Genomic DNA, 26512 nt, shown 5'->3' on the forward strand with positions numbered 1-26512 from the left:
GATGTTGCATTTCTTGGTTTAGAAACTCTGTGCTGTAAGCTAGTTTCCATGCTCCACTTCCTCTGGTATCCGGTGTCTCCAATCTGACAATTAGCTGCCCCATGCTAGGGCCCCATGTAACCCCCGACCTCACTTCCTGTCTCACTGCAGCGCTCTCTTCCTGTTTGCAGGTCTGGCCTGTGTCTGAGTGGAGTTCTGCTCGTCGTTCCTCTCAGCTGCTGCTGGCGCAGCGTGTCAGCTTTGCTTGTAATGGCTGGCCTTTTGCTGGTCCACTAGGTCCACCATGGCTTCATTTATGGAGGGGGGGGGGGGGGGGCTGATGAGAATAGACAGGAGTAGCCTGGGGTAATCACATCTTTATCCTTGCTGTTGGAGACCACGCTCTCGCAGACGCTAACCTCTTAACACACACACACAAATGGAGGGGCAGGTTGGACGGCTGCCAAACACGTACGTCTGCTTTTCAAATGGAACCCGATAGCCGTGACCCACACCGTTCAGCCCGGCTCAATCGGGAGGTATCCGTCGTACGGGTTTGAAATGATAACACAGTGGGACCAATCGAGAGCACAGCTCCACCTGCAAGAGACTGGGCCCCTCAACAGGAGGCCGGATTTAGCTCTCAAAAGAAAAACATTCATCCACTCCTGACGCTTTCTAACTCATTCTGACAGCGGCTCCCCGCCGCGTTGGGCCATGAAATATGAAAGTGTGAATAAATGAGTGCGGAGGGAGTGAAGCGCTGTTACAACAGTCGTCTCCTCACTGGGGGTCATCTGGAAATGGCAGTCCTGTGACCAGAGTCATGAGCTCGCATTAGACAAACATAACGCGTTGTTTTAACCAGACCCCGCTATACAAATACACACCCACCCCCAGGCCATTGGCTCTCAGTGGTAAGCCCCCACAGCCATGGACCCTTCACATCCCAAAGGATGGCGCTGCGATTCGAAAGATGCGCATTCACGCCAAGGTCACAGACCGCCATTGTCCTTCAGACCCTTCGAAACAAACAGGGAGGGTCATGCAACGCCACCCTGTGGAACCTCAAAGCACAAAGATTAGGGTTGTCAGTAGAGACACACAACTCACTCCAACAGAACCTCTCAAATGCCGTGACAATGAGACAGAATGTGCAGAATATGACCGGGTGATGATAGGAGTTTCTCTGATTTACAATCATGTGAGAGGGATTTCAACTTTCACACTAATATATATGTATATATAAAAAACATACATACATACCATTTTGCATTTGTCCTGTCATTTTCGTTCACTTTTAGTAAGTTAAGCGAACAGTATCAATCATAACATAATTAAAAAGGTACACAATAACAAGTACCACATTGGTCAAGCCATTAATCTGACCAAGCCACTGAAATAGAGAAGCTATTTTTGCACCAATATTTCATTTAGTAAAGTTTGCCCCCGGGGCAGCATGGAAAAAAATGGCAAGATACTAAATCATATTCTGTGCTTATAATTTGATAATGCTGGTAAGTATTATGATGAGATTATAATTTCCCATGCGCCACCAAAATAATGAGTGCTTGGTCAGTTTTTCAACTGCATTCACAAAAAGGTAAACCACAGAAGCTTGGAGCGATGCTACACCTTTTCCTGCTCCCTTTCATATGCTAATGTTGAAAGCTCTGTGTTTTAACTGGCATAGTTTGTAATGATTCAGGGCGACACCGGCGTTCTCTGCTTTTTGTATTTGTAGGGAGGAGAATAGGGGATGGATCGTATATCACCATGATCATAAATCAATTAAGTCTCTTCGCCACCTGTCGTACAATGCAACCCAAACATTCCTGCCCTTGGGGGTGTTGCTAGACGATGATCACCACCACCAACCTAAAGACCCTGACCCTAACTAACCCCTCCCCCATCTGCCTTCAATGGTCAATATCCTGATTAATCACCCAAACACTCGTCTGATGAGAAGTTTTCAAGCGAGGCAATCACAGAGAAACTGCCTTGGTAATTTTTATGAGGGGTACATTGAGTGAGTGAGCAGCGCTGGTTTCATTCATTCATTCATTCATTCATTCATTCATTTATTCATACGCCCCTTGTCGTTTGTCACAGACAAAAGAACGGAGAGAAATTGATGCAGACCTTGAAGGAAATTGCGAATCAATACACTGATGGCTTTTCAAAAGTGCTGAATGCACAGCAAACGCCACACAGTGTCATTGTTTTAAAATGGGAGCCTGGACGGATATTGACGCCTGTTTGTATTGATGGTGCGTCAGTGGCAAAACACATCGTAGATGGAGAGGTTCCAACTGTCAACATCTAGATGACCTACCTTCCGACAACTCCGTCCCTCTAGAAAAGTTGGGTTGTCTCATCTAGCTGACTTGCAGTAAGTCAGTCGAACTAGACGACTGCACACAAGCACTACGCTGTTCATTCCAGCACTTCAGATCAGGATCTAGGTCTCAGAGGAAAGTTAAGGAAAACTCCACTGAATGGAGAAAAAAAAAGTCCTCTTCAATTTTTCATGATCTGTGGCGTTTCAACAACTTCATCACGCATTGTAATGTCAAACTGCTTGGGCCGCATCGGGCAATTGGGGGGGGGGGGGGGGGGGGGGGGGGGGGTGAGAAAGTCTCAGAAGACTTCCGCTTAACAACTGCCTGGTGCCTTTTCATGTTGGGCTTAACTGCTAGATAATAATATCCTTTTCCCAGAGCCAGCTCCCCTAACAATGCTCCCCCCTCCCTTTATTGTATTCACACATTTTGCTATTTGGAACTAATTCTTAAAAAGCAGCTGAAAAGATGGTGGCACTAAAAAAAAAATGTGTCTAATCCTCCCAATCCTCAATGTGAGAACATGGAGAAAGTAGATTTGTCAAGCTTTGATTTAGCAGTATTATTTCATTATAAAGTGGGACTCGTAGTACAGCTTAGCTGTGTGAAATGGCTCAATCAGTGTCACGCGGAACACTGAAGTGGGGGGAGGGCCATCTGAAGACCTGAGCAAAACCAACTTGGCAGTGTGTTAAAGACACTATGGTATTGTACCTGTCACCTGTACCATATTCTTCAACTGCATAGAGTCTTTTCAGCCGACACTTACCATTCCCTTCCAGAGGACTTGACAGTGGAGAGCGATTTGGCTTGGGTTTAACAGAATCTAGGGCAGGGTGGTGGTGTATTGTGTAGCAATAGCTGGGCACTGGAGGACGGTTTTTAATCAGACAAGCTCACACACGGAGCCTGCTGTAGACATTATAAGGTGGATTTTCAAAAGAACAAAAGCTGCCATGCAATTCTTTACACTGCTGGCGGGAAAGGGGGGTGAAACAGAATCCAACTAGGAAGTTTATCTGCGTCACTGCCCTCCTTCATCCAAATTTGCCAAATATGATTTTTGCAATAATCTCCCACGGTTCCCCCATTTCCTTATCTCCTTGGTCAGATCCAAAAAAAACGGATATTCGAGGACCAAGGTCAGACCAAAGCTGAGGGAGGAGGATATATCTGGCCAAACATTTTGTATCTTGAGCCAAAGTCACTTTAGAAGGTACAAGGCCAAGGATGCAAAATAGCGAGGCCCTAAAATGTGACTTTTTTCCCCACACACGGAAACATGCACATTTTCGTAAAGTGCAAAAAAAATGGTGTTGTTCAATGCTCGACTTGGGCATGAGCTCACCGGAGCAGAGCACCTCAAATTCTCTACTGGTTGAGCTCCTGTTCCTCTTATAGGATATTAGCTCAACAGTATTGTGGACTTCCTGTTCCTCTTATAGGATATTATCTCAAAAGTATTGTGGAGTTTCTGTTCCTCTTATCCTGTCTGGGCTAGGGGGCAGTATTTTCACGGCCGGATGAAAAACATACCCAATTTAAACAGGTTACTACTCTGGCCCAGAAACTAGAATATGCATATTATTAGTAGATTTGGATAGACAACACTCTGAAGTTTCTGAAACTGTTTGAATGGTGTCTATGAGTATAACAGAACTCATATAGCAGGCAAAAATCTGAGAAAAAGTCAACCAGGAAGTGGAGGATCTGAGAATTGTAGTTCTTCTTTCTAGTCCCTTTTGAAACTACAGTATCCGTGGGGTTATGTTGCACTTCCTAAGGCTTCCATTGGCTGTCTAAAGCCTTCAGAAAGTGGTTTGAGCATTCTCCTGTCACTGGGCAGATAATAGGAGCTCAGTTTCTGAGTGGACTGCCTGGCAACAAAGGGATTGGATATGCGCAGTCACGCGAGCACGCTGTTCCTTCTTTTTCTCCTTGAATGAATACGCTATTGTCCGGTTGGAATATTATTGCAATTTTACGTTAAAAATACCATAAAGATTGATTTTAAACAGCGTTTGACATGCTTCTAAGTACGGTAATGGAACATTTTCACTTTTTGTCTCTGGTTCCGCGCTCGCGCGTTATGCCTTTGGATAAGTGATCTGTACGCACGAACAAAACGGAGGTATTTGGACATAAATATGGATTATTTGGAACAAAAACAACATTTCATGTGGAAGTAGCAGTCCTGGGAGTGCATTCTGACAAAGATCAGCAAAGGTAAGAGAATATTTCTAATACTAATTCTGAGTTTAGGTTGCCCCGAACTTGGCGGGTGTCTGTATAGCTCACCGTGATGCCTGAGCTATGTACTCAGAATATTGAAAAATGTGCTTTCTCCGTAAAGCTATTTTAAAATCTGACACAGCAGTTGCATCCAGGGGTGGTCTATCTATAATTCTTTAAATAATTGTTATATATTTTGTCAACGTTTATGATGAGTATTTTTGTAAATTGATGTGCACATTCACTGGACGTTTTGGTGGGAATACATTTCCTGGACATCATGCGCCAATGTAAAATGCTGTTTTTGGATATAAATATGAACTTTATCGAACAAAACATACATGTATTGTGTAACATAATGTCCTAGGAGTGTCATCTGATGAAGATCATCAAAGGTTAGTGCTTCATTTAGCTGTGTTTTGGGTTTTATTGACACATGTCCTTGCTTGGAAAATGGCTGTGTGATTATTTTTGTCTATGTACTCTCCTAACATAATCTAATGTTTTGCTTTCGCTGTAAAGCCTTTTTGAAATCAGACAATGTGGTTACATCAAGGAGGAGTGTATCTTTAAAATGGTGTGTATGTTTGAGAAAGTTGAATTAGGATATTTTGTTGTTTTTGAATTTGCCGCCCTGATATTTCACTGGCTGTGTCCCGCAGGTGGGACGCTAGCCCATAGAAGTTAAATGATATTATCTCAAAACTATTATGGAGTTCCTGCGCATAAATATACAACTGTACAGGCACCCAAAATGAGTACCGGAACCTATTTCAGTCAAACACTGGTTGTCACAATACTAAAGTTTGACTAATGATGCGATACCAGGCCAAGTATTACAATAGCGAGCATGTACTGTGATACCACGGGGTGGGGGATTATTAGCGTCCTGTTCACCCCGACCCCCAGGACGCCTGATTTTGTTTTCTATACGTTCTGCATGTTCTTCACAAAAACCTGTCCCTGATATTCACACCTGTACGCAATACAACACATTGAATCTAACTTCAAACTGTTTACTGTATAATAAAATAGGTTACTGCAGAAAGTATGCAGAAATGGTTGATTTGCTCATATCCAAAAGGCATCCTTGTGATTTGGCAGAAATAATATAGTAAGGAATATACAGTCGGTCCATATTTATTGGCACCCTTGATAAAATGAGCAAAAAAGTACTGTATAATATTAATCATATAAAAGTACTGAGCTTTTATATATATAATCAAAATTATTGGCACCCCTCTTTACAATACTCTAGCATCCTCCCCTTGCGAGGATAACGACACTGAGCGACAATCTCACAATCTCATAAAACGACACTGTTTTATGAGATTGGAGAACACATGGGGAGGGATTTTAGACCATTCCTCCATACAGAATCTTTCCAGATCCTTGATATCCTTTTAAACTACTGGCAGGCCACTAACAAAAACCTGGTAGGTTGACCAATACGCTATGCACAAATTTGATCGGCACAGGAAGAACGGAAAAGGGATAGATGGCCTACTCAAAGAGATACAGTACGCTTCAAAGGAAGGAAGCATATGCCTAATCACCGTAATTCTAAGCGCTCTTTTTCTGGTGTTAGTTCAATTCTGTTTGGTCCTACATTTTCTAAGTTGGGAGCAGTGTGTGTGCGGGTGTGTGTGTGCGGGTGTGTGTGTGTGTGTGTGTGTGTGTGTGTGTGTGTGTGTGTGTGTGTGTGTGTGTGTGTGTGTGTGTGTGTGTGTGTGTGTGTGTGTGTGTGTGAGATGGTATAGTTATCTGAATAGTAGGCTAAAGATTGTTTCATATAGTGCGTTTTCCCTTACTGCCAAAATGACATGCAGATCATTATGCATTTACAGTCATGTCCATAGTATTGGCACCCTTGATAAGAGATTATCTATCAAGGGTGCCAATAATTATGAAACATTTGAAAAGTTAGGCACAAAACAGAATTTAACAAACAGAAAAATAGAATGTTTTTTTATTAAGATACAGTGGCTTAGAATGACATTGATTAGGCATATGCATCCTACCTTTGAGTAGGCCGTCTATCCTTTTCCGCTCTTCCTGTGCCATCCAAATATGCATAGCCTATTGGTCAAGTTACCAGATTTTTTGCTAGCTAGGTAACATGACTAAACAAGGTTGTTTGTTATCAAACCAACAATTAGTGGCCTTCCAGTTGTTTAAAACCGCACACGTCATGGTTTATTCAATGACATAAAATGGGTGTGAATTGAAGTAGAAAGGGGAAAAGATAGCTCTGGTGATATGGGGAACAGCTTTTGAATAGCTTGGGCTAGAGACACGTGGTTTTCAGCAATGTAAAGGCGCCGGCACGACTGTCACTGTGCTCTGTGTTTACTCTATGTCACTCAGAGGCTGCGTGACAGCGAAGCCTAGACAGACTGGCCTGTGCTCTTGGTTCTTACAGGCAAAATTAAAAGTAGTGCATCTACTTCGCTCACGCCGCGAGCTGCTCCAATAATTAAACAAATTTAACAACAGAAGACTCATCACTGTCTGTACACCCCAGCGCGCCATCACGGCTAAATGACATTTTAAAACTGATGGAGATGAGCAGAAAGAGAGGTCGGAGAAGCAGGCGAGTAACGGCTGGTAGCGGATGCGTCTGGCTGATCACAGCTGATATTGGATGAAGCCCTCATTCTGATCTGACATATCTGACACCGCGCTCTGAACTTGATTTGATATTCTCCTTGTAGAACGAGTAGGGATGATCTCGATATGAGCAACAGACCACCCCTCCCATTCCCAAACCATTTTCTTCAGATCTACACGATTCACGTGGATGGCCTATTTCGAGATCAAAACAGAGAATATTGCTGAAGGCCAAGCATCCATGAAGGCCAAATAATATGTTTTTCTGCACAGAGGAATTGGGGAAGAATCTAACAGTGAACTGTAAACAAGAAAGTACACAGTTAGCTGGCAATTATAAGTTCGCGCAAAGTAGAAGACAATGGTCAAAAAGTAAAAATAGTTAAACAAATTTGGCCTGGTGCAGAGTATCCACGGGCTGACTGAGCTAAAGGGGGTTGGGGGTTAAGTGCACCAAGTTGACCTCTATGGGTCAATAGGTGATGGCTACATTTATCATACCTCTGCTAGCTTCCAAATGAGAACCAAGGAGGCTGCTTTCTCTAAAGAATTTCAACCGCATTTCTACATCAACCTCTACGCTAATGAAGACTTACTACAGGCAACCAGATGCCCAGTGTTTATGAGAGAGACAAATATTGGAATCCCTGAATGGAAAAACATGCCATGCTGGCTTCAGGCAAAAGCAATGAAACATTGCGTCAGTTTGACGATTTAATGACTGTGGTCTGGATCATATCAGAAGTTTAAATACCTGCCAGAGTCAATATAAAGCCCAGTATTTCATGCTTCATGAGGGCAGTTAAAATTCAATTTGGCTTGATAGGAAAACAATGCCGGGGGTGTGTGTTGTGATGAGCGCCAGCTACAACACAATGTCTAGCTTTCCAAATGAACCAATGGGAGAAATATAGTGAGAAATAGATTTGGGAAATGCTTATCAGAGAACACCCCACCCCTGGGGGTCCTTCCCACAGAGCATCTCAGAACAGAGTGCAGGTCCAAAATGGCTGCTGCACTGCAGATGAGTAGAGCGAGTGGCTACTGAAGGCTAGGGGCCAACTGAGGATGACCGCATCCTGTTGTACGAAGTGGGAACCGCCAACACTGGGACAATGGAGAGGGACACGCTCACGCTAGAGAAATCCACCCTCGTCGAAGAGAAGATGGCAAGAATTCGACAAGCAAAACAAACATAGCATTCGTTTCAGCTCCCGTTTCATAAGTTGTGTGTGGGCGGAAAATTCCTTGGTGATTGCAATTATCAAAACGAACACACATGCAATGTGAAAATGCATTCAATTTTGGCATTCCACTCTTTCATAAGTCTGTCCAGCCTTGCCTAACACAGAGAAAAGGTACCGTTTTCAGAGAGGCAATTAGCTCACATGTATTTCCATTAGGTCACATCTATTTTTCGTTGTTGCCGCTATTCTATTGAGGCCAAATATAATTGTACTAAATAAGAGTACTGCAACACATCATATGGCAATAGACCACTCCAACACAACATAACTACCAGGTCATTCTCACAGCAAAATCATCATGTTGACAAAAAAGACAGAAAATACAGATATTTGCAATAGCATTCCTGGGTCTGCTGTTAAGGTCTACAAAGACCGTGTGTGGACTGGACAGCCAATGAAAGTAGGTGACACTCTTCATCAAATAGGCCTATGCTTACAAAACCTTGACACCCTTTAAACCTTATGAAACAAGACACATCTTAACAATGCCGCTCAGCTCAGACTCCCTGATCATCAACACTTGTGCTCAGCAAAATAATGTTGTTGACATCACATAGGATTCCAGTGTTTGCTGAACACAGTTATGTAAGCTACTGAAAATGTCACAAGTTAAACAGAGCAAGCCTCTCAGGATAAGTACGAGTTGTAGGGAAACGTACATGGAGCTACAGATGAGACAAAGATAGCCTTATATTAGGGCGGGAGCAGCAAGTTAGAGGCAGAGAGGGCTTTGACAAACGAAGAGTGGCTGGTGTGTACATAGCGAAAGACGTTCTGGAAATAGCCCTGGAACACAAAGCAGCGAACACCTCCTGGAGCACTCCCACCACATTTCACACACGCAGGACGCCAAACTACATGCTTGGGGTTTCCATGTTCATTTTGATGAAAATGGAACTTCGGAGAGGAAATAAAGCAATTTAACTCCCTCCCGCTCGCTCGGTCTCTGATAATGCGCCCAGTCAATGGACTGTGGGTCTATTTAACTGCAGGCAGCCCACAGCACAGTCATACATAATGAATGGTAACTCACACGAAAGCCTAATCACCATTGTGCTGTCACCCAGCAGAGAAGATTGCTTGTTTAATTTACTGCGCCGCATAAGTCTCAGTTCTGCCCAATTTAGTTTAGCAATTTCGATGAGTGAGTACTCCAGGTATTTATCAATATGCTTTTCTCCCAATGCCATGAATCAGTAAGAATGTAAACGCTAATGTACCTGCTGCAGTGTGTGTGTGTGTGTGTGTGTGTGTGTGTGTGTGTGTGTGTGTGTGTGTGTGTGTGTGTGTGTGTGCGTGTGTGTGTGTGTGTGTGTGTGTGTGTGTGTGTGTGTGTGTGTGTGTGTGTATTACATGGCGAAAACAACACGTTCTCTGACAAGAAACCACATGACAAAGGCTGGGTGAAATAAACTCGTCAACATTAAGACTGCAATAAGACATATACACTACATGACCAAAAGTATGTGGACACCTGCTTGTCGAACATCTCATTCCAAAATCATGGGCATTAATATGGAGTTGGTCCCGTCCTTTTCTGCTATAACAGCCTCCACTCTTCTGGGAAGGCTTTCCACTAGATGTTGGAACATTGCTGCGGGGACTTGCTTCCAATCAGCCACAAGAGCCTTAGTGAGGTCGGGCACTGATGGGCGATTAAACCTGGCTCGCAGTCAGCATCCCAATTCATCCTAAAAGGTGATCTACGGGGTTGAGGTCAGGGCTTAGTGCAGGCTAGTCAAGTTCCTACACACCGATCTCGACAAACCATTTCTGTATGGACCTCACTCTGTGCACGGGGGCATTGTCATGCTGAAACAATAAAGGGCCTTCCCCAAACTGTCGCCACAAATTTGGAAGCAACAGAATTGTCTAGAATGTCATTGGATGCTGTAGCGTTAAGAATTCTCGAACCATGAAAAACAGCCCCAGACCATTATTCCTCCACCACTTTACAGTTTGCACTATGCACTCGGGCAGGTAGCCTACTCCTGCAACCGCCAAACCCACTGCTCCAAAGTCCAATGGTGACAAGCTTTTCACCACTGCAGCCGACACTTGGCATTGGCATGGTGATCTTAGGATTGTGTGTGGCTGCTCGGCCATGGAAACCCATTTCATGAAGCTCCCGACAAGCAGTTATTGTGCTGACCTTGCATCCAGAGCCAGTTTGGAAATTGGTAGGGAGTATTGCAACCGAGGACAGACAATTTTTACACGCTACGCGCTTCAGCACTCGGTGGTCCTGTTCTGTGAGCTTGTGTGGCCTACCACTTCCTGGCTGAGCCGTTGTTGCTCCTAGACATTTACACTTCACAATAACTGCACTTACAGTTGACCGGGGCAGCTCTAGCAACGCAGAAATTTGACAAACTGACTTGTTGGAAAGGTGTCATCCTATGACAGTGCCACACTGAAAGTCACTGAGCTCTTCAGTATTATTTTTTTAAATGTAACTAAGTAAGGACATTCTACTGCCAATGTTTGTCTATGGAGATTGCATGGCTGTGTGCTCGATTTATACACCTGTCAGCAACGGGTGTGGCTGAAATAGCCGATTCCACTCATTTGAAGGGGTGTCCACATACTCTCGCATATGTAGTGTAGTTGTTGGAACAGTATATTGCATGGTCATTCATGTTAACCGAAAACAAAAGAAAATCGTGTTGATGTGTAATGACACATAGGATACTTACACAACCTAGGCTGATGGCAAGACACACTGTGTACTACGATCTACGTCACTTACACAGCAAGTTTCTCATCGACTTGCTAAATCATGTCAGCTGACATGGTCAGACATCACCACAGGCACGGTGAAAGCCTGGACCCATTCTGCCCATTAAAAGACTGATGTGGTCCAAGTCTGGCCACTGGAGGCTTAACTTAGCTCTGCTCTGGATCCTTGCACTGGAATCTCATCAGTTTAGCGAACAACAGCAGCCTCTCTGAAGCAGTGTACCATGACTGAGATCCAGAGAGGTGGGATGGCTTCTCCCCGGCTCTGCTGTGTTGACAGACCATAGAGACAGTGGAAGCAGCAGCAGGCAGCAGCTCACAAAAGAGGTTTGGCTGAAGTGAGCAGGGCACAGCACACAGTATGATAATGACGCTATGAGCTGAGCTCTTCAGTTTGCCCTAGCAGAAGCAGCAGCCAAAGCATTATCAGATCCGTTCTGGGTCATTATCCTCCCGTTCACACAGATCTGGCACCGGCCTCATCTAATGTGCAGGCAGGAAGCAGGGTGAGACGTCATCTATGCCCGCCTGGCACCCGCCAACACAGCAGAACCTGTTATACACGGACAACAATTCTAAAAAAAGGTCCATGGAATGCAGGACGTCAACCAGATAAACTGTCAGTGTCTCTGCCTTGACAGAAGCCCAGAGGTACAGTTTCACAACTACAAAAGTGATTGACTGACCAAAAAGTAAAAAGTCCCTAGAAATACATGCACAAGGAAACAGAGACATACTGTGCAAGCTACATTGTGTTTGATTAGTAGGACTACTTCCTGGAGGAGAACATTTGCTAGCTGGTGTAGTAAGTACCCTGTGCTGAAGTGACCCCAGGCTAGCTGTTGGCAGGAGGGGGTTAACTCCTCAGACTGTGCAGTGGAGCTGCTCTAACAAGAATATTAAAGGCATGTCCCTGGGTGCTGACAGAGAGCACCGAGACAGGGAGAGGAGGAAGGAGAGATGGGGGGAGAGGGAGAGAGAGAGAGAGAGAGATAGAGAGAGAGAGAGAGAAGGGAAAGCGAATGAGAGCATGTGGTGGTGGTGGGAGGGTGAATACGATTTTCAATGACAATGTGCTTAAGATCCCAGTTTCAATGAACGAACATATCATCCGTCACCGTTAATGTCAGTGTCCAGGGGAAAATGAAGGGAAATGGAATGGAAGCCATTCATTAGGAAAGGGGCAGGAGAGCCCAAAGCGGCCAGTCTCGCCCTGCTGATAGCCGCCCCGGGAAAATAAATATATACAGAGACCATTATTAATTGTGCATTTCCGAGGTGGCAGGCCAGGCACGATAAAAGGTTGGTTCTCATGCTACAGAGATATTATTAGACTAGCTGCCTGGGCTGGAATCAGTTAGTATTGTACAACTACCAGGGGCTGTCAATGGGAATGAATACGAGGTTTCACTGCCTGCCTGGAGTGGCTGACTGGCTGCCTGGCTGGAAGGAGAATGGGCCTGGCTCTTTACAGCAATGTGGATGTACTCAGTGGAAGCAATTGATACCATTGTTTTATGGATGGGGGGGGGATTAACTGACGACAATAGAGCTCTTTCACTGGAAATGTCAGCCGTCAAGCTGAGGGACTGTCCGACTGGGCAAAAGAGACTTCTATGAAAGCAAAGGCACAAAATGGATGTGGAAAAAATGACACTGCCACAATATCCCCACACAAATTGTGAAATGCAATAGGTCTCTCGTGGTAGAATAGATTAGGCCGACAGGGTGTGCGTGTACGGCAATGCCAGACCAAAGTGAAATGTACCAAAATAGACAGTATGAACTCAATATAGATAAAGTACTAAGCTACACCAAATTAAGTGTACTAATTAGCGAAAGCTTCGTCTTCCACACAGCGATCTGAAAAACAGCCTTATGTAGGCTAAATCTGCTCAGAATCTCAATGTCTAAATCAATTGTCTTTTCAATCACACCCGATACAATGAATCACAATAATAGCTCAGTGATCAGTCTTAAGGTTAGCCTCATTTCAAAAGAAGACAAAAACTGACCTAATTCTTCAGGCATATTAAACTGGTGAGGGACTTAAAATATCAGAACTGATTATCCATTCTAGGCCATTCTAGGCCATTTTTGTCCTGATGAGACTATACAATAGCTGATAATATTAAAGATCCCTCACCACAGCCTCCCAGCACTGCGTAGGTAACACAATGTCCTTGGGTCTCCGACTTCCCATCTGGGTTTAAGTATATTGGAATAGTAACTTGAGGGGAGGCGCCCTGCCACTTTAAGACTTCAATGAAGCATAGTTATTCGAGCTACCACTCTGATCTAATTGCTCTCCTACATGAACACGGGAGAGCTGTGCACTCTGACACGTAAAGATTATTTAATACCATCAAAGCCATAAAGGGAGAAATAAAAGGAGGTGATAGAAAAGGGGGGATGACTTAACCCTTTCATGGCTCCCAGGGAGGACTAGGAGAGTAGGGAAGCAGACGGTGGACCGGGTGGAGATAGAATCAGTATGCGTGAGCTGGCCTGTCAAACTCCCATCAGCCAGGCTGACTAGAGCTCCTATATTCCTACATCACAGGGGCCTAACTTCCCCAATCCCCACTCCGCTCCACTCCCATGGTAGCGACTCCCACCCTTCTCCTCAGTCTTTTCCCACACTCGCCCCATTCCCAAAGGCAGCGGAAAAGTCAGCGAGTACCACGGCCAAAACCACTATAACATTGCAATTTATTTCTACTCATTCTGAAGAGGTCTGGAGCTGGGGCCTGTTTGATAAAACCAGGCCTTGACCGACATGAGTGTCAGCCACACTATTTAGCTGCACTCCAGCTCATACCTTCTCTATTCAGCAAGTGTTTCTTTCCCTGTGTAAACAGTTAGTCAACGGCAAAGAAACAACTTCATGATAAACAACATCAGAGTTGGAAGACTTGACACACCACACTACTGATCATTATAACAAACTCCCAAAATGTCTGACTGACTAATGTATTTCTTTCATAAAAGTGAACCAAAGCCTCAGCTCTCGAAACTGTGGTTTTGCTCAGATCGGAGCTCCTCACTCTTAAAATAAAACCCACACAAACCCCGGCATCTCAGCGCGAGCGGGTCGACTCGGTTGAGGTGTTTACCGTTTAGCAAGCGCCGTGTGATATCTCCAGGGTAACCTGCCATTGTGAGGGACCTGTCTCATCTGTCATTTCTCCTGCACAGTCTCAACTTTGGGAAGCAGGAAGTCACCGACTGAACACAAGGGACAGATAGTGTGTGTATAGCCTTACCACAGACCTGTGTGCCTCGGCTAACCAAAGTTAAAATGTGTTGAGGTTGCCTTTTTGGTAGAATCTCTATACCAAATGTAGCTGTACTTTCTATCGCTACAATCAATTGGGCAAACATTTCTGCCCATCCCTGAACCACACCACATTGCTAGGAGTCTTATAACCCTCCATATTGCTAGACATGAGTATATTTGGTAGATACGGTAGCTAAATACTAAGCCTATCATTTGAACTCATAATTCTACCTTCAATCAACAGTGAATGACAATCGACAGAAAGTAAAAGGACACTTTTAGGAATAACACTGGGTGCTCCCAAATACAAAATGACATCACAAATCAGCGGCTCTGTGGGATACTAATCTCAAAGATTTTTATAACTAAACCAAGATAGACCAAAGCCTGTTGTTTCAAATGGGAACAAATGAGCCATTATGGACAGAACAAGCAAGAAGGTGGGCAGAGCCAAGCACGAGGTAGCGAGATCTTATTGCCGCGTTCTAGCATTCATTTGCATATTTCCGTTAGGTAACACCTACTCTGTGAAGTGCACAATAACTAAATTTGCCTTTGAACACCTTGTAAACAACGCCATTTTTTCTAACTTTGGCAAAGTGTAAAGTCTACTAAACTTACTCCACTCTGTTCGTAACAGATTGTAGTTTTGGGAACAAAAAACTGTATTGAGATCAAATGTTTAATCCACGAGTAAATTAGCAGAATGTCAGCCAGAATGAATCTCTTTCCATCTTCTCCCACTGGGCATCCTCACACTACCATATTTGGTAGTGAGTGGAAACGCCAACCGGATGCTTCACATTTATACATCCAGTGAAATATCTGTCTCATTGTTCTATCTGTACTAATCTCATGTCCTGCAGAAAAGGTTTCAAAGTGGAAACACTCTCCCACCATCCTCCAATAAGACATCTCACTTCATCTGGGCGTCATGAGCGTCAAGTTCCTCACTGGGGACTTCACATAGTCCTCTCACACCAAAACAGTCATGAAGAAGGCACGGCAGCACCTCTTCTTCCGCAGGAGGCTAAAATGATTTGGCATGGCACCTTAGATCCTGAAGAACTTTTAGAGCTGCAACATCGAAAGCATCCTGACTGGTTGGATCACCACCTGGTATGGCAACAGCACCGCCTTCAACCGGAAGGTCCTACAGAGGGTGGTGCAGACGGCCCAGCACATCACTGGGAGCGAGCTCCCAGCCATCAAGGACGTACATGCGAGGTTGGTGTCTGTTTGGTGTAAATGGGGAGGTGCACACAGGCTCGAAAATTTGCCAAAGACTCCACCCACCCGAGACATGGACTCTTCTCCATGCTCCCGTCCGGCAGGTGGTACTGGTTAGTGCTGGCCGAATGCATGTTTTTGTACGATATTCGAAATGTCTGTATCGCAAGAATCAAGGTTTTGTTATTTTTCGTTTTTACGAGAGTTTATGTCCACTTGTTCTCATGTTGTATTTTTGGTCTTGTCTCTTTCGCTCCTTCTGTGCACCTCCCCATTTACACCAGAGATCTATATATAATGACGAGATGACACCCTAACAATAGGAGTCAAGCTTAGGTCCAAAATAAGCCTATAGAAACACATAAAGCCAGTTAAACTATTTTGATAAAATAATGAAGTTATTGGTGGGTCTTATGGTTGTGGAAGGCTTATATTTAGCTTTGGTATAACTTCACAAGACCGGAATTCATTAGATTATTGCTGACTGTCTGAAATGCAGTGTATTGACCTTTAATTGTACAACAACGCTTTTTAAAAAATATATATACCTTGAATCACTCATAAGTTTGAAAAAAAGAAAATATGATTTTTAGGTCATATCGCCCAGCCCCTAGTACTGGTGCATCAACGCTCAGACCAACAGACCCCTAAACAGCTAAACAGCTTCTATCCCTGGCTATAAGACTGTTAAATGGCTAACAACTACTGATCTCCCACAGACTATCCACATTAACTCGATGCCCATCCACAGATCTGGACCCACTCTGACACAACCCTTCACCCTTACTCAAACGCACCCTCACTACTACTGACGGTAAACATTTACACCCACACACAGCCTCAAACCTACGCTGCTGTTATTGACTGCCATTAGTATCTATCTATTTATCTTGCCACTGGTCACTATTACTCCTGTTTACATGTATATATTACCATTAGTATATTACCATAAATATTGATATATTCCTATTACCAGTCACTTTTCAGCCCTGTTTACATGTATATCCTACTACCAGTCACTTCTTATGTATAAACCTACCTCAACCACTCCTGTAACCCTGCACATTGAATAAGGCACTGGCACTGACTTGTACTGTGGCTTCACAAAGTAATCACCCTCAATGTTCCCTGTTAGAAGGAAAATCATCCCGCGCAGAGAAGCACTTCACTCATCTTTCTAGTTTCCCCTTTTAGTTTAGTTAACACTATCAATGTTTCCCCTCTACTGTGCGACTTGTGAACGAATCAACGCAATATTAGTCACTTTCAGTGCAACATACTAACTCTGCAAGAGATTTTCTTGTAGGCAGAGCACATTGGAGTAGGATTTCATTGCATTGACAGGCACAAATCAGGCCCATACACTACACAGACCGGTGCGCCATAACCATTCAGAGCTGCAGTTCCCCTATATGCAAATATACCATTGCCATATATGGATCTGTGCCATTCCCTTTGAACTGTATGAGTGGTCGTGAGTAGATGCACTTGTTTGGAGATCAAAGCAAGAGCTGCATGTAGCCACGTGTGCACATTTTGTTCATATCCTTTGCTAGTTAGTGAGTTATTAGCCCAGATATTGATCATTTGCAGTCAGTGTAACAGTGCAGGTTCCGTCCCTCTCTTCGCCCCAACCCGGGCTCGAACCAGGGACCCTTGCACACATCAACAACTGACACCCAGCGAAGCATCGTTACCCATCGCGCCACAAAAGCCGCGGTTGCAAGGGGAAACCCTACTTCAGGTCTCAGAGAGAGTGACGTCACCGATTGAAACACTATTAGCGCGAATCACCGCTAACTAACTAGCCATTTCACATCGGTTACATCAGCAATGGGGGAGTGGTTACTTCCTACAAGAGCACAAAACGTGTGCATTTTAGCCATCTTTGAAAAGCAAGTCAGGTAAAGAGCATTTTTTTCTGTCTTAAAAGGGCAGTGTTGTATTTGAGCAGGGCTTGAACAGGCTAAATAGCCAATATGCAGAGGGTAGCATCATTTGTCTGATTCTCTGTAATAATGGTATGGCAATAATAATGAATGTTATTTTGTAAAGTGGTTTCTTGCATCACACAACACAAGTGGATAAACAGGTGAATGACAATCCCTACATGTTATTTTCAAAAGTCTCATGGATTGTAGGCCTACATTGAACACTACACATTGGCTGCAACTGTAGGCTGAATAATAGAACATTTCCATGTTACAATGTTATGAGATGCATTTTCTCCATTGTTTTTTATGATAGGCCTACATTATGATCAAATAGCCACAGTAGCCTACTTGGCCATTGTTATAACTGTAACCTAAAGCGGGTACAGCCTCAGTGTTCACAGTAAACGTGCTCCACAAGTTGCATAAAGTTTGCGCTGAGCAGACCTGAAATTTGCTCAGTGCCTTAAAAAAATGTGGGAACACTGATCACACCCCTTTACTTTTTCAACATTTTGTCAACGTTCTACACAAAATACTCTGTAATTTCAAAGTGGACGAAAAATAAATAAAATACTAATATATCTTGATTTGATACGTTTTCAACCCCTTAAAAACTTTTTGTTCCACAGGTTACAAGAAAAAAAAGAAAGTGTCAGCCATTTTGAATCACTATCATGTTTATTACTATCAAATAACATTTTCCAGTGTAACACTTATGATTTTGAAGAGGAAGGAAAAAGTGGGGGAGAGCAGGGAGGGTACTGTCTTACTTCAGAGGAGGTATGGTGAGGTGGCATAGCAAGTGAGTGAGGGATGACACATTTATCACAATGCGAAACCAAGTCGTGTGAGGTTTCTAACTGGCATATCTCATACAAGAAGGAAACCGACATCCGTAGACACACAAGTCGTTTGACGGTCGCTCAAAAAATGCCCCAACTATCTACACTCAAAATACAGTACTAGGCTATACAATTGAGTTTGCTGCTATCCTAAAACACATTGTATGGTCTAATCCTAAAACTTAGAATGGACAATCACCCAACAACAGCATGTCTGCACTATAGACTACATATAGAGTATCTGCCACAAGAGAAGCTGATGAACACATTGACTTGAGGTGCCTGCAAGGCTGAAGTTGATAACTTATCACCATAGAATTGTAACTGCACTACATGGCCAAAGGTATGTGGACGCACCTTCAAATTAGTGGAATCGGCTATTTCAGCCACACCCGTTGCTGACAGGTTTATAAAATGGAGCACACCGCCATGCAATCTCCCTAGACAAACATTAGCAGTATAATGGCCCGTACTGAAGAGCTCAGTGACTTTCAACATGGCACCGTCATAGGATGCCACCTTTCCAACAAGTCAGTTTCCTTAAATGTCTCCCCTGCTAGAGCTGCCCCGGTCAATTGTATTTTAAAGTGGAAACATCTAGGAGCAACAACGGCTCAACCACGAAGTGGTAGGCCACACAAGCTCACAGAACGGGACCGCGAGTGCTGAAACATGTAGTGTGTAAAAAGCATCAGTCCTCAGTTGCAACACTCACGACAGAGTTCCAAACTGCCTCTGGAAGCAACGTCAGCACAATAACTGTTCGTCGAGAGCCTCGTGAAATGGGTTTCCATGGTCGAGCAGCCGCACACAAGCCTAAGATCCCCATGCGCAATGCCAAGCATCGGCTGGAGTGGTGTAAAGCTGGCTACCATTGGACTCTGGAGCAGTGGAAACGCGTTCTCTGCAGTGATGAATCACGCTTCACCATCTGGCAGTCCGGAAGAATCTGGGTTTGGAGGATGCCAGGAAAACACTACCTGCCCCAATGCATAGTGCCAACTGTACATTTTATTGGAGGCGGCATAAGGGTTGTTCTTCATGGTTCGGCTAGGCCCCTTAGTTCCAGTGAAGGGTAATCTTAACGCTACAGCATACAGTGACGATTCTGTGCTTCCAACTTTGTGGCAACAGTTTGGGGAAGGCCCATTCAGCATGACAATGCCCCAGTGTACAAAGCGAAGGCCCATTCAGCATGACAGTGCCCCCGTGCACAAAGCGAGATCCATACAGAAATGGTTTGTCAAGATCGGTGTGGAAGAACTTGACTGGCCTGCACAGAGCCCTGACCTCAACCCCCATAGAACACCTTTGGGATGAATTGGAACGCCGACTGCGAGCCAGACCTAATCGCCCAACATCAGTGCCCGACCTCACTAATGCTCATGGCTGAATGGATGCAAGGCCCTGCAGCAATGTTCCAACATCTAGAGGAAAGCCTTCCCAGAAGAGTGGAGGCTGTTATAGCAGCAAAGGGAGGACCAACTCCATATTAATGCCCATCATTTTGATTTTTTAGTTGCCAAACTCATAACACGGTGAACACATCTCAGATCCTCTTGCCCTTGAGGGAGGACAGGCGAAACCCAAGGACGATTGGATTGTTGACGTACCAGACCAGTCAGTAGACTAAATCTTTCCCATAGGGCTTATCCTGTATCATGAGTTGGCGACAGTGACACAGCAGATTAAACTTCGATGATTGTTTCATTTTCCACCGACCAGAAGGACCGAAAGGGCAGGTTACATTACATACGGAGTGGCTACGTGAATGGATTTTCTGACTCCTTTTCCGAATAGCTAAACAACTGTACTTTTAGTGGGAAACAACGCAATCGCGCATGACATATTCTTAGTATGCAAAAATATTATGTTTTATAGTATGTGAATTTGTAAAAATTGGGGAAGTTTGAAACGCAAGGATGTTATACTAATTTCGGCTCTACATCGATTAGAATTCGATGCACACTTTTCCACAGTGCATTGGAAGAGGTGGGCTTCGAGTGATCGGCACTAGTTCTCTTCAATAAGCCAAACAACAAAACTAGGCTACTTAATTGGGAAGATGCCAAATAGCGAAGCTTCCGCGGTGGTGTTCAATTGTAGGCTAAGTAGTTTTTGTTCTCCTTAAAATGATCACAAGTATTGCATCGTAGGCTACATCATTTGTATTTTTTTACCCAATGTGGATTTCAGTTGTCATTGAAAAGTTTTTATTGTTCTCTTGGCCTTCTTCAAAGCTTCTAAACCAAATATTACACCATCTTTTGATTTCTGAATGCGTCGGCACTGGAGACTCTGGTTGTGGCCGCGTTATTAATGTCATGTTTATCAGGCCTTTTGATTTAAACATATGGATTGTTTTCGTTTTGTAGGCTAGGCTCCCTATTTAATTCGTGGATAAAGCCTTAGCAGACATTCTGATCTCGTTCCCAATGATCAGTGCTTTAGTTTATTATGTTGCGGTCTTGCGGTTCTGAATGCACCTGATGTTCCACGTTTTTCGGGGCAATAGCCTTTTCATTTGAACATTTGAAAAGTTTTGGTGTTTGATTATGTAGAATACTAATGAATCATCATGTGATCTTTCAAAATAAATAAAGTCGCACACTCCATGTGTAATCTCCCATCAATTTAATGGGTATTTACCAACGTTTCGGCACAGTGATGCAACATGTCGGTTGCGATCATGACGTTTATTATAGTTACAAAATAAGTTTGTAGGCTACAACATGTCGATCATGTCATTTATAGTACAACTTCGTTACAACAGAAGTTTATATAAAAATGGTGCGTAAACATGTGCAAATCCTACTACGTTTGTTTAGATCTGGGAAAGAGGCATCCTGGGGGGCGGGACGGGGGCAGAATGGGCAGTTTGATCATTACATAACAGTACCTTTCAGGATTAGGCCACTATAGTGACAGTCATAGCAATTCTAAGTGAACCTACTGCTTGGTTAGGTTACAGCTGACTAGGGTCTTTGCAGTTATGGCATAACTAGGGATGTAACGATTCACCAATATGCATCGGTCCCTGGTTCAAATGTTTAAGATATACGAGTGCATTGGTCTGCGGGACCCCAAACCAGTGATCCAAATGAAGCATGCATCGGTCAGAAAGTCGATTCAAACGTTACGAATCGCCCGTTCACTTTCTTTTTTTTCTCAAATTATTTTTCTACCTTCTGAAAATACCTCGTCTTTTGTGACAACTGCTTCCTTTCCTTCAGTGTCAAACTAAGCACGTAATTATGACAATCATTGATCCACAAGTCATTTTGCATGCCGAACAACCCCAGGCAATATTAGCAGCCTAGTCAAACTGCGCATTCAAATGTATGTAAAATGACTTGCGCAATATTAGGCGTTATTAGTCGAGCGACTGATATTTTGATCAAATGTGCTTTTGAAAATGGTGTTTTACCAGAATAAAAGTAGTCTAAGCTACCATCAGAGACAACTCTCATCTGGCTATAGGTTGGCTACATGCTGATCGGGGCTTACATTCAATTTGATTTTGATTGTTCAGGTTCACCATCAGCCATAGTTTGGTAGTTTTGCTTAAAACAATCAATGTATTATGGTCCTTTTTAGATATGTAGGGTAAAGTTGATAATTTCATAACGAGGACACACACGTCAGCTCAGACAGATCCAGCTCAGAGAGGCCAAGCCCAGGAGCTCCATCATCAGCAGACTTTCATTTTGAATGGAAAATGTGTGTGTTTATGCAACAAATGTTAGCGCATCGAATCGATTTGTTCCTCTAATCAAATCGGATCGTTTCGACTAAAACACATCTGGATACATATCGAGTCGTCTTAAAAATGGAACTATGCACATCCGTAGGCACAACGTGTAACTGTGATTCACGCCAAGCGGGAAGGTGGCAGGGTGGGAAAATCCTCAGACACACCAAATGTCCCACTCAGCGACTAAGCCTCTGATGCATCTTGCTCTGAATGTCACAGGTTTTATGGAGAAAAGGGCAAATGACTTTTTCACAACAAAAACAGTACTTTGTTGTACACATTATGCAGCCAGTCTTGGACAGGGCATTGGAATAATCCATATGAGGGTATTATTAACATATATGATATCTTATGGTGGATGATTGATATTACACCGCGATTAGGCTACCTCATAGTCATACCGAATCCCAATGAAAATGTTATTACAGAGCTACATAGGAAAGAATGGATTTGAATCATGCTGAAATTAAACTTAATAAAAGCGTAATAAAATATTTGCAAGAAATTGGTCATAATAAAGTTGACTGTTATGAAGGAAATCCTAACTGGCGCAATTTCGAAATTACACTAGACTTTCACTAAACACATTGCCACAATGTTAATAATTATGTCATACATAATTGTGACATTTCATTTTGTCAGATGCTCCTCTGAGGAGGCTGCAAATGTGGGCATATTATCTTGACAAAGGTGCATCAAAGGTGTAAACAAATTGGGGGAGGCATCTGTTTCACAGTGTGACATACATTTTAAGTTATTTGCAGAGAACAAAATACTTTTGTGCCACTGTCTTGGGAATAAGTTTGTGCACACAGTTTTGGGATTGTTCCGCATTAATATTCCATTGTCTTGACGTTCCATGGCTAGCTCCCGCTAAACTGCAGCTAAAAACCACTAAGTTAGATCTTGTTTATGTGGGTACACTTGTCTCATAACATGGTGAATAAATACTGTGAAAAAGTTAGCCGGCTGATTGGTTGACCTTGCGACAAGGAGTAGCGATGTAACTCAATATTGAGAAAACTGTCTGCCTGTCAAAATCCAGTTAGCTGACAAGCCAACGAACTAAACTATAGGTAGCTTGTTGTCCCTTATTACAACGTTTATATTTTGTTGCTTGCTTGCGCTATTTCAATTATGGGAAATTAATACGGAAAATTGTTATCAAATAACTCTGTTTTGTTATCTAAATAAGGCTTGCTTGTTGATAGCTACTGTCAAGCATAACGTCTAACACCTCGTCGAACTGTATGCATAATATCGACATCGTACAGTATGAGGTTAGTGTGCATAATAAACTGGCAATGCATGGCCCATCTGACAATTAGAATCTCCTCGAATTGAAGGACTTCAATTAGTCGTGACATTTACCTGTTAGCTAATGTTAATCTTCAACTGGACAGAAAACTCGAAACGTTGACAAGGTATGCAACATCCAAAGACAAGTGTAATTTCAAATACCTGTTGACTCCTCCTGGTTCCGTGGTTGGTGGAGGCTGAGACGCGTATAATTATTTTTGATAGCCTCTCCAAAAGTCGTTACCTGTAAAGCGATTCGCGACGGTGGACAACAACGGGTGTCGACCCAAACCACCCTCCGGCTATTCGTCGGTGAAAGGCTTTCAGTGTGCAGAGAAGTTCAGCACAGCTTTCGCAGCAGCCGCAGCCATTGAGGTCACGTGCTCCGGCTATGACGTCCACTTTCCCCGCCCCCTCTATTTTTACGGCGTGGTCCTCTGAAAGGGGATGTCCTGTTAACTCCAGATGTTCGGACAGTTTTTCCAAACACAGTACAGTATGCTTTAGAAAATCATCTCCCCAATAAATCTTGACAGGGCAACTCTAATAATTCAAAGACAGTATTTGAATTGAATTAGGTAATTAGCTGACCATTATTTTGTTGCAGCACACGTTTCTGTCCTTGTCCTCTGTCCTGCCAGAAATACGACCATTTCTGTGAGTGATTGTTGGGTTTTTGGTCACACTAGGACACGATATAGTCAGCGAGATACTATACGTTCCTCCCATTGCAAGTAACCCACCTCAAAGTTTTCCCTGCGAGATTTGTATGGCGGTCAGCTACACTGGATGTTTTTCCAACAATGCCTCCGAGGCTGCTGCAACGAAGCAGTGAGTGGCAGTGAGCTGTGTCAACTGTTACACATCAGCACACAAGTGAGGAATGCTGTGCTGGGGGTGACGTGGTTTGACACAGTGGTAGGGCTATGTGAGGACTTGGAAGCGGAGTGAAAGGCCTTCAAATGCTCAAAGCATGTTTTGGTGGAAGTGGTTGCTGACAAAATAGTGTGCGATAGGCCTATTAAAAATAGTGTGCAATAGGCCTATTAAAAATAGTGTGCGATAGGCCTATTAAAAATAGTGTGCGATAGGCCTATTAAAAATAGTGTGCAATAGGCCTATTAAAAATAGTGTGCGATAGGCCTATTAAAAATAGTGTGCGATAGGCCTATTAAAAATAGTGTGCAATAGGCCTATTAAAAATAGTGTGCGATAGGCCTATTAAAAATAGTGTGAGATAGGCCTATTAAAAATAGTGTGAGATAGGCCTATTTCACAGGATTTTGGCAGATGACATTGAGCCCTGGCGTGATATCCTTACGTGCACCGATGTAGACTACCATTTGCCTGCAGACAGACAGTGGGACTTTACTCTGTTGGCAGCCATAGTGTTTCCTAAACATTATCTCTAGGTTTGGTTGGAAGGCCCCCAGGGTGTCCTCGGTACAGCTGCATCCTGGACGTGCAGTCAGGTTTACCCCCTAATGTTAGGAGGGATGTTATACAGTCTCTTAATGGACTAATTGTAGAGCTATCAAGCATAGTGTTTAGTGCAGTGCCATGTCATGCATGTTTTATGCATGCTTTGCATAATCCACTTTACACCAAAATAAAGTAGGCTCAGGGATGTCAAAAGTCATACAGCGTACATTTCTTTTATTGCTTTGGATAAACGGGAAAAAATCAAGGGTTTGACATGCTAACATCTGCTAAATATGTGCATGTGACCAATAACATTTTATTTTATTTGAAAGGTTGCAAATGTGAAACGCTTATTTTTTAAAGCCTCACACCTGAACTGACAAGGAGTGATACAGCTGTCAGTGAAGGCTGACTGTGATTTATGTACGTCGACGTATGTACGCATTTAGCCTACAGTACCAGTCAAAAGTTTGGAAACACCAACTCATTCAAGGGTTTTTCTTTATTTTTACTATTTTCTACATAATAGTGAAGACATCAAAACTATGAAATAACACATGGAATCATGAAGTAATCAAAACATGTTTAAACAATTCAAAATATATTTTATATTTGAGATTCTTCAAAGTAGCCACCCTTTGCCTTGATGACAGCTTTGCACACTCTTGGCATTCTCTCAACCTGCTTCAGGAGGTAGTCACCTGGAATTCATTTCACTTAACAGGTGTGCCTTGTTAAAAGTTAATTTGTGGAATTTCTTTCCTTAATACATTTGAGTCAATCAGTTGTGTTGTGACAAGGTAGGAGTGGTATACAGAAGATAGCCCTATTTGGTAAAAGACCAAGTGAATAATATGGCAGGAACAGCTCAAATAAGCAAAGAGAAATGACAGTCCATCATTACTTTAAGACATGAAGGTCAGTCAATCCTGAAAATGTCAAGAACTTTTGAAGTTTCTTCAAGTGCAGTCGCAAAAACCTACAAGCACTATGATGAAACTGGCTCTCATGAGGACACACACAGGAAAGGAAGACCCAGAGTTACCTCTGCTGCAGAGGATTCATTAGTTACCAGCCTCAGAAATTGCAGCCCAAATAAATGCTTCACAGAGTTCAAGTAACAGACACATCTCAACATCAACTGTTCAGAGGAGACTGCCTGAATCAGGCCTTCATGGTCAAATTGCTGCAAAGAAACCACTACTAAAGGCCACCAATAAGAAGAAGAGACTTGCTTGGGCCAAGAAACAAGAGCAATGGACATTAGACTGGTGGAAATCTGTCCTTTGGTCTGATGAGTCCAAATTTGAGATTTTTTGTTCCAACCACCGTGTCTTTGTGAGACGCAGAGTAGGTGAACGGATGATCTCTGCATGTGTGGTTCCTACTGTGAAGCATGGAGGAGGAGGTGTGATGGTGTGGGGGTGCTTTTCTGTTGACACTGTCTGTGATTTATTTAGAATTCAAGGCACACTAAACCAGCATGGCTACCACAGCATTCTGCAGTGATATGCCATCCCATCTGGTTTGGGCTTAGTGGGACAATCATTTGTTTTTCAACAGGACAATGACCCAACACACCTCAAGGCTGTGTAAGGGCTA

At 43.3% G+C, this 26512-nt stretch overlaps 1 protein-coding gene across 2 annotated transcripts in view; it reads right to left on the minus strand.

Moving 5' to 3' along the window:
• The window catches only part of raraa (retinoic acid receptor, alpha a), a 214239-nt gene extending 190367 nt beyond the window's left edge, over positions 1-23872 (minus strand). For both annotated transcript variants that reach the window (XM_029708857.1, XM_029708829.1), the window contains exon 1: positions 23651-23872. The gene's annotated coding sequence lies outside the window, so the exon portion shown is untranslated. The remainder of the gene's footprint in view (positions 1-23650) is intronic.
• Positions 23873-26512: the final 2640 nt, after the last annotated feature.

The sequence above is a fragment of the Salmo trutta genome, chromosome 2 (assembly GCF_901001165.1).
Source record: "Salmo trutta chromosome 2, fSalTru1.1, whole genome shotgun sequence".
Taxonomy (NCBI): domain Eukaryota; kingdom Metazoa; phylum Chordata; class Actinopteri; order Salmoniformes; family Salmonidae; genus Salmo; species Salmo trutta.